The following is a 9,247-nucleotide window of genomic DNA, read 5'->3' on the forward strand; positions in this document are numbered from 1 at the left end:
GCAAGATGAATTAAAAGAGGTGTAAACAATTGACTAAAAAGAACTAGGGTGTCATGGGATCATAGGGGAATCATGGGAATTGATCATACAAACATGTTCTCAAATTATAAGCAAGCAATTATTGTTGTGATGGATTGAGTTGGGTTATATCTTACAATCCTAGGAAATTTTGGGTCCCGGAGCCGAATCGATTAGATTGTACAACACCTACAAGTCGACTTAATCTTCCCTACTCAACAACATGCATGGTCTAATGAGACTCGAGTTGGGTTATGTCTTACAAGTCTCATTGAAAAGATAGGAGATGGTGGTAAATGCAAGGATTCATAGGCTTAGCATTTCATCAAATATAACATGTGCATGAGTTGAGATCAAAACAAGCAAGCAAATAAAACATGAAAGCATATTAATTTAAGCATGAATCATTCCCCATGTTGGTTTCCCCTAATCACCCATTAACCCTAGCTAAGAGACTACTCACTCATTATCATGTTGATCATGCTAGCAAGGTTGTCAATCATACCAACAAAATGAAACATGATGAATAAATGAAAGTAATTAACAATAATTAAAAAGGGATTAAGAGAATTATACCTACTAATGATTCCAATAATAAAGCAAAGATAAAAGAAGTACTTGATGCTTGATTGAGAGGTTGTCAATCTCTCAATAATAACCCAAATAATCTTCAATTACCCAAAATAAAGGATGAACAAAAGAGAGATTAAGGAAATAAAACTTGTAATAGAACTTGATTAATTGTTGATTACAAAACTAAAGAGAGATTTGGTTGATATTAACTACTCTAATTATTGATAAGAAGAACATGCTCTTCTAATTAGACTAATGGGGTATTTATAGTGGAAATTAGGGGGATGCATTAGGGTTAACTAAGGGCTAAACTAGTAATTACACTTTTTAGATTGAGCAGGGAGGAGCCGGTATTTTTCGAAGGAAGGGCTTCTTTATTTGTTGCTTGGAGAAGAGGAAATCGCGCTGTAGAGGAATCCGGGTGGATTAGGGTCGGGACGGGCGGATTCTGGCGATGGAACCCGAGCGGATTGGAGAGAATCCGGGCGGATTGTGGAGGACAAACCCGAGCGTCTTGGTGGAAAACCGCACGGATTGTGCAGGTGGAGGACGGCCGGATTGTGGACAATCCGCACGGATTGTGCCTCAGCAAGACTTCTTCTTCTTTTCTTCCCTTTTCTTCATAAATTCCTTGGGGATTTCCTTGGGGACTCAAGGATCCTTTCTCAACATTGCTCATCTACTATCATATGTACAAAGGCCTTCTAATCTTGTCTCTCCTTGATGCTTGGTCATTGAATTCAATCAATTTAGTCTTGTTTTGCCATGAAAATGCAAGATTCTTACTCCTTTCCTACCAAGGGATCAAAATCTCAAAGAATATGCAAAACAAAGAACTAAAGATAATAAATGACCCAAATATGCACTAAAAAGCATGGGAACAAGGCTAATTCGGGGGCTAAATATACGCTAATTATGGTCACATCAAATATCCCCAAACCGAACCTTTGCTCGTCCCGAGTAAAGAGGTGACAAAGACTAGGACCATTATTTAAACTAACCTAATAACATAGCCGATATGAGACAATTAGCGGGTCTCACTCCGCCCCTTCAACTCACAACAAGACAACCATGAGGTAGGATGCCTTCTTGCAAGGCAAGGTGGGTCTTGCCAAAATGGCGACACATCCAAACATTAAGCACACAAAATCACATAATGGATGCATCTACAAAAGAATAGCCACTTTCCTCATCTAAGTGGCGGAAATTATCTACAAGGGAAGCAATTCAAGGGTACACATTCCTTCATAGATGCAATTTCTTCAAAATACTAAGCCTAGAAGGATACCAATAAATCACCTCCAAGTTGTGTTAAGCTAGGTTACCTTTGTCCTCGATCGTTTAATGCTTTTGTCAAGAGTAGACTCCCTATGGTGTTAGAAACACTGGAGGATCGCGGAATTCCCCCTCTTGCCTAGACAAGAAGAAGGGTCGTCCCCTCTCTACCATGCACAAAAATGGATATGATGGATAAAGGGATCAATACACATTTGAGTTTCACTTTGGGAGTTTGCTTTGTTTTTGTTTTTCCCCCCAATTATTTATGGCATTTGACATTTGAGAACACTTTCTTTGCCATTTCTTTTGATTTTTGGCTTTTCAACACTTGACAATTTTTCAACTTTTTGCATTTTCTTTTGAACATTTTCAAATTCACCCCATATGTAGTGAGGGTGGCTTATATTTGAAGCATAGGAGTTCTATTTTTGCTCCTCTTTTCATTTGATGCATTTTTGCAAACTTTCTTTCACTTTTCATTTCATTGAACTCAAATTGATTTCTTTTTGTGCCCATTCCCTTTTGTTGACAAAAATGTGGTAGAACATGGATGAATGATAGTTGCATGGTTTCAAGGGTCACCTTGGAATAAACGGTAGCCAAGGAGTTATCACACCACGAGGTAATCTTGACTAGGCCTTAATCCATGGGTCAAAGGATACTAGCATGACACATCCTAGGGTGTTTTACAAGCATTCTAACAAGCAAAGTCTTAAGAACAAAAAGCATCTACTAGGGCCTATATACACTTGTCAAGCTTCCCAAGTAGACGGTTTCACAAAATTTTCTAACATGCAACTACATGCCATGATGCAACTAGCATATAAACATCCTAATGCAAATGATTCTACCAACTAATATGACATATAAACTAAATGCAAGTCCTAAGTTCACATTGTTATACCGCATCAATCAAAATAAAGCCACATAGTCATTAACATAAAGAGGAAAAAGGAGATTGGAAAGATCATACCATGCGGTCTTCAATATCCTCATGTCTCGGATGTGGCGTAGTCGATCAATGTGAACAAGGATAGAACAAACACAATATATACAAAACAATATACACAAGACTATAAAAGGAAATAAACATGTTTTTGGGTTTTCAATTTTCAAATTTTTATAATTTTCGAAATTTTTCAATTTTTTTGGATTTTTGAATAAGAGTTAAATGTTAGAATTCCCATCCCCACACTAATATGGGCATTGTCCTCAATGGCCAAAGTGATGGAAATTATGCAAAGATGATGCATGATTTCTATACTAAATGCAATCTACACTAAGCTATACTACATGATGCATGGTTTTTGTTATGACGGAGAGGATAATTTAGATTACCTCCCGTTGTGTATGCATTAACTTCCCCAAACCGAGTGAGACACTAATGCTAATGTCCAAGGATGGGTGTAGTTCATGCACACACTATGCAATACATGAAACTAATTTGTCATTTTGGATTTTGAAAATGGGAACAATAAAATGAGAACACCTCAATGGTACCGAGGTGTGAGTCCTCTATGGTGCTAGGACTACTCCAACAATGATCAAGAAAAATAATTAAAAACAAAGAGAGATATAGACAAACCATGAGAGGGTAGGAGCCTCCAAGGCTTGCTAATCTTCCATCATATCATCACCATCATCACTTTCCTCATTAGAAGTGGTCTCATTGCCACTTCCCTCTTCATTTGCTTCATCACTTTCTTCCTTATCTTGCTCATCATCTTCTTTACCATCCTTCTCTCCTTCTTCACTTGCTTTCTCATCAATGTTATCATCAACTTCTTCATTACCAACAACCTCATTGTCACCCGAAACGACCCTAGATGCACCCGGAAAAAGGACTTCTCTATCCGCCCAACTAGGCAAAGGACATGATGGATCAAGTAGTCCTTGCCTAGCTAAGTGTAAGAGGGGCGGATATTGAGCCAAGTAAGCATTTTTCCGATCCTCAAAGGCTTGCTTGTGCATTGCTTGCATGAGAAGAGTTAAATAATCATTTCTAGCTTCAACTCCTTCCGGTTTGAACTCTTGATACTCAAAGGGGTAAGGTGGTATGACAATGGAAGAGGAGGGTATTTCAAGTTCACCCTTTTGTTGTTGGATAATATACTCGGCCTCTTTAGAAAGGGGAAGTAGATAATTGGTCCGGTGGACACTTAGACGACAAATCTTTGAAGGCAAAGTGAACGATCTAGCTTCACTAGTGAGCCATCCATACTTAGTGTCAAGGGGGTTATGGGCAACCCACTTGTACTTGTGTATCATAGTATGCAAATCAACAAGATGACCACCCTCCTTTGCTTTGTACTTGTTATCCTTGTTGAAGTTAGGATCAAAGTACTTAGCTAGGATAGTGACTAGGCCGCCATTGACAATAACGGTAGTGCCCTTTTTCCCACAATCAATGTTGAGCCATCTATCTACCAAGAGCCTCAAAGAATTGTAAGGCTTGGTGTGTACTCTTCCAATGTTCAAAGCCGATTCAAGAAGAATAAAATCAAGTTTGGTGAAATGGTTGGTATCTTTCCTTGCAATAATGGTGTTTCCCATGACCTTGTGCCATACTCTTATGCCCGGATGGTGGACTAAAAGAGCACGACTCGCATGAAAGTCCTCAAATTTCCTTCCAGAAATTGCCTCCCAAAGAGGGTCGGGGTCATACTTTCCATAATTCTTAAAATAACTCGGTTCATCACTAAGACCCAAGATTCCACCCAATTCCCTAAAGGAAATGCGTCTACTAACATTAGCTAGACGAAACTCGAGATTCTCCCTACTCTCAACTTTGGTGACTTTCAAAGAACTCAAAAAATCCAAGGTAAGGGAGGGGTATGTCAATTCTTTTGATTCAAATAATTTCTCTAACCCCATGGCTTTGAAAAAGGCTCTAGTTTGCTCAAGGACACCCAACTTTCCCAAGGTGTCTTCACAAATAAATTTAGTGGATTGAAATGATTTCCTAGCAAACTTGGCAAAAGTATTTCTATGGGTTTCGGAAATAAAAGTTACCTCCGGATAATGCAAAAGTTGATTGATTTCCGGAGTAGAAGATGTTGTTGCTCCCATAGAAGGTTGTTGTTGTTGTTGCACTTCCAAGTTTGGTGTTGCTACCACCATAGCCAATGCTTTCTTTGCTTAAAGAGCCTTTTGCCTTTGTGAAAGTGTCTTTGGTGCCTTTGTTGCCTTTGTTGCTCCCTTAGTCCTTGCCATTGATGAATTAACCAAGAAAAGAATGAAAAATCTTCAATTTGTAGTGTACCCAAATCGATTTAAAGGTGAAAGGCTTTGCCTTTATGAATTCAAAAATCGACTCAAAGGTTGAAGATTTTGTGCTTGGTTTTGATTTTTATTGAAGAAGGAGTGATTAATTTGTTGTTAGAAGGATGATTTGATTTGATTTTGGTGAATGTAGTTGAGGAATTTTGTTTTTGTGATGGAGAGGATGAGGGTTTTGATGTTTTGAAGTAGTGTTATGAATGAATGAATGAATGAATGAAGGTGGGAGGGATTTTATAAAGACCGAAAAATTCAAACTGCAGGGGCAATCCGTCCGGTTTCTGCCCAATACGGGCGGATTCTGCACTTTCTGGGTTTGATAAAACTCGCCTAAAGACGGGCGTATTCAAGAGAAGACGCTCGGATTTGCTTGATACAGGACGGGCGGATTCTTCAGAAGACGGACGGATTTCAGTCCAGGAAATTTTTCCTGTTTTCCTTAGCAAAGAAGACGGGCGTCTTCTTTCCAAGACGGACGGATTTTCAGAGACGGGCGGATTGCTGCTCAGGACGCCCGGATTCTCTTACAGTCAAAAATATTTCAAAATTGCATCTCATAGGGACGTGCGTCTTCTGCCCAGTACGCTCGGATTGCATGAAAACGGGCGGATTCTCTTGAATCCGCTCGGATTGTACCCCTTTGTACCCGGATTCAGTTCCATCCGTGTACAATGCATATCCCTTATCGTCCTTTCATTCTTCTTCATATCTCGTGTTCGTCATTGTGGGGGCGCTACTAAGGCATGATTTAGCCTAGGCAATCGTCATCCCCACACAAAGCTAAAGCACTACACATCAATTGAAATTATTAGTCCCTCCCTCACTTCTCTCAAACATGACAATTATCTTGATCAAAGTAAATAAAAATCCAAAGATGACAAAAATGTAATACAAGTATTGAAATGCGAGTTAGGGAGTTAGAAATATTTACAAATGGTGGTTTAGGGAGGACTCCACCAAACTCTCATTCTTGATGAGATGTCAAGGGGGCATGTTCAAGGTGTTGTTGATGTTGCTCAACACCTTGAAAAAGTAATCAAAAGCTTGTTCATTATCATGGTACAGGTCTTCAATAGTCCTTTGCCCTTGTTGTTGATCTTGATTGATGGCATTACCAATGTAGGGATTAAAAATCCCTTCAAATTCGTCGTCCCAAAGACCACAAACTTCATTAAGTTGATCATTAAAAATTTCTTGATTTGATGGAGACAACTCTCCCAAATTCTTCTCTTGGCCGATGAGGCCATCCTTTTCTTCTTTGATTGATTTTGAGGAGCTTTGCAAGCTCTCCTTGTCACAATTCACTTGCTCTTGGAATGGAGCATCTTCAATTTTCTTCTTCCATTGGAGTTCCGATTTCTTCCTCTCATCCTTTCGGCTATAATGATCAATCATGAAACACGATTCATGCAAACGAGGAGCTCTCATAGTCTTGTCAAGATTAAAGGTTATGCTTTCATCTCCCACTCTTAGAGTGAGCTCACCATGTTTCACATCAATCATCGCACCCGCGGTGTGTAGGAAAGGTCTTCCTAGAATGATTGGAATGTTGGAATCTTCCTCCATATCAACAATGACAAAGTCCACCGGGATGAAAAACTTCCCAATTCGTACGGGGACATCTTCCCATATCCCTAATGGTGTCTTCGTCGATCTATCGGCCATTTGGAGTGTGATGTTGGTGCATTTAAGCTCTCCCATCCCTAACCTTTTACTCACCGAGTACGGCATAACACTCACACTAGCCCCTAGATCACATAAGGCTTTGTTGATCGTTGTGTCGCCAATGGTACACGGTATTGAGAAGCTTCCCGGATCCTTTAGTTTTGGAGGTGAACTCCCTTGAAGTATTGCACTACTCACCTTAGTGAAGGCGATAGTCTCAAGTTTCCGGATTGACTTCTTCTTTGTGAGGATATCTTTCATGTATTTCGCATAGGCCGGCACGTGATTGATTAATTCCGTGAAAGGAATCGAGACTTCCAAATTCTTCACAATTTCCATGAACTTTCCAAGTTGATCGTCAAATTTGGGCTTGGCTTGACGACTTGGAAAAGGAAGTCTAATCACAATGGGCTCCTTTTCCTTGACCTTGTCTTCATCTTTCTTTGAACTTCCTTCTTTTGATGATTCTCCATCTTTGGAGTTTTGCACAATTTCTTCCTTATCACTAGCTTCCACAACTTCATCCTCAACTTGCTTCTTCGGTGCTTCATACCTTGTACCACTTCTCAAGTGAATGGCACTAACCGTTTCATGTCTTGGGGGATTACTTTGAGGTGGTAATTGCCCCTTTTGTCTTTGTGAGCTTGAAGATGCTAGTTGAGTCAATTGGGTTTCCAACATCTTGGTGTGAGCTAGGATGTTGTTGATGGTGGTTTCCTTTGCTTGACTATCTTTTTGCATTTGAGTGAAAAACTCTTGTTGATTCATTTGCATTTGGAGGACCGCTTTTTGGACATCAAAACCTTGGTCGTTTTGGTGATTGTATGGATTTTGATTTTGGTAACCTTGGTTTTGATTGTAAAAGGGTCTTTGATTTTGGTTTCTCATGGGTGGTGGAGTGTATGTTGTTTGAGGGTTTTGGACATTTTGGCTTTTTTATGAGAGATTTGGATGGAATTTGGTGTTTTCATTGTAATAGTTGGAATAAGGGGTACCACTCTTGTATGCTTGGAAAGCATTCACTTGTTCATTTGTTCCCCTACATTCACCTTGGTCATGTCCCAAAGTCCCACAATTCTCACATATCCCACTTGGGATTGATGAGGATGCCGTCATGGCATTAACATGATGCTTTGGTGATTTTGAGACTTCTTCAAGTCTAGCCATAGCTTTTTCAAACTTCAAATTGATTGTGTCAATATGAGCACTAAGTTGAGCACCCAATTGAGTAACGGAGTCCACTTCATGCTTTCCTCCTCTAGTAGCCTTGCGAGGTCTACTATATTGTGAATTATGGACCGCCATTTCCTCAATCTTGTTCCATGTTTGATTGTCATCAACTTCGGTGAACATTCCATTTGATCCCATGTTGAGAATGTTCCTTGAATCTTCATATAAACCATTCCAAAATTGTTGTACCAAGAACCATTCGCTAAGTCCATGGTGAGGACATGAGCGACAAATTCCCTTGAACCGCTCCCAAGCTTCATACAAAGATTCTTCATCCCTTTGCTTAAAACCCGGAATTTGAGCTCTTAGCATGTTAGTCTTTTCCGGTGGGTAGAATTTTTTGTAGAAAGCTAGAGCCAACTTCTTCCAAGAATCTATTCCGAGAGTGGCCTTATCAAGGCCCTTCAACCATTGTTTCGCGGTGCCGATTAGAGATAAAGGAAATAAGACCCATCGAATTTGGTCTTGAGTCACACCGGTTTGAGAGATTGCATCACAATAGTCGCAAAAGGTTTCCATATGAGAATGAGGGTCTTCACTAGGCATCCCCCCAAATTGGCTCCTTTCGACTAATTGGATAAAGGCGGATTTGGCAATAGAATTTCCGGTTAGATGTTGTGGTGTAGGAGTACCATTGGGTAGGTTATCCTCGGTGGGTACGGAATGTGACGAGAATTTAGGCATTGTAGGTTGATTTTGTGGGGTATTGTGTAATGGGTTCTCCTCTCCTTCTATTGCGAAAGGGTTGATGAACTCAATAGTTGGTTGAATAACTTCACTAATACCTCTCAAATTCCTTCTAGCAAGTCTCCTATTGTTCGTCAAGGTTCTTTCAATTTCACGGTGAAAAGGTAACAAATCACCTTGTGACCTTCTAGACATGCAAAATATCAAACAACTTAAAAACAATTAGAACAAACCTTGAGGAGTTTTACTTCCCCAAGGTGAAGAAAGACACAACTAATAACAATAAAAAGGAAATCTAAATCAAACAAACACCGTCCCCGGCAGCGGCGCCATTTTTGATCGGTCCGTTTCGTGTTCACAATTAAAGGTGTGGTCGTTGGGTCACGTCCGAATCAAAACACAATTTATAACTTCACAAACAACTCTACAATTAGTAAAGAGGCAAGTAAAGGTCGGATCCCAAGGGACGGGTATTGAAATGAGATTTCTATTGAAACTAGTGGTGTCTTAGGGGTGT

The 9,247-nt window shown here is 39.9% G+C and overlaps 1 non-coding gene across 1 annotated transcript; it reads left to right on the forward strand.

Moving 5' to 3' along the window:
* The first annotated feature begins 8,248 nt into the window (after positions 1-8,248).
* On the forward strand, positions 8,249-8,355 carry LOC141650597 (small nucleolar RNA R71). The gene has a single exon (XR_012546620.1). It is a non-coding gene; the product is annotated as a small nucleolar RNA R71 (small nucleolar RNA).
* Positions 8,356-9,247: the final 892 nt, after the last annotated feature.

The sequence above is a fragment of the Silene latifolia genome, chromosome 3 (assembly GCF_048544455.1).
Source record: "Silene latifolia isolate original U9 population chromosome 3, ASM4854445v1, whole genome shotgun sequence".
In the NCBI taxonomy this organism is placed as follows: domain Eukaryota; kingdom Viridiplantae; phylum Streptophyta; class Magnoliopsida; order Caryophyllales; family Caryophyllaceae; genus Silene; species Silene latifolia.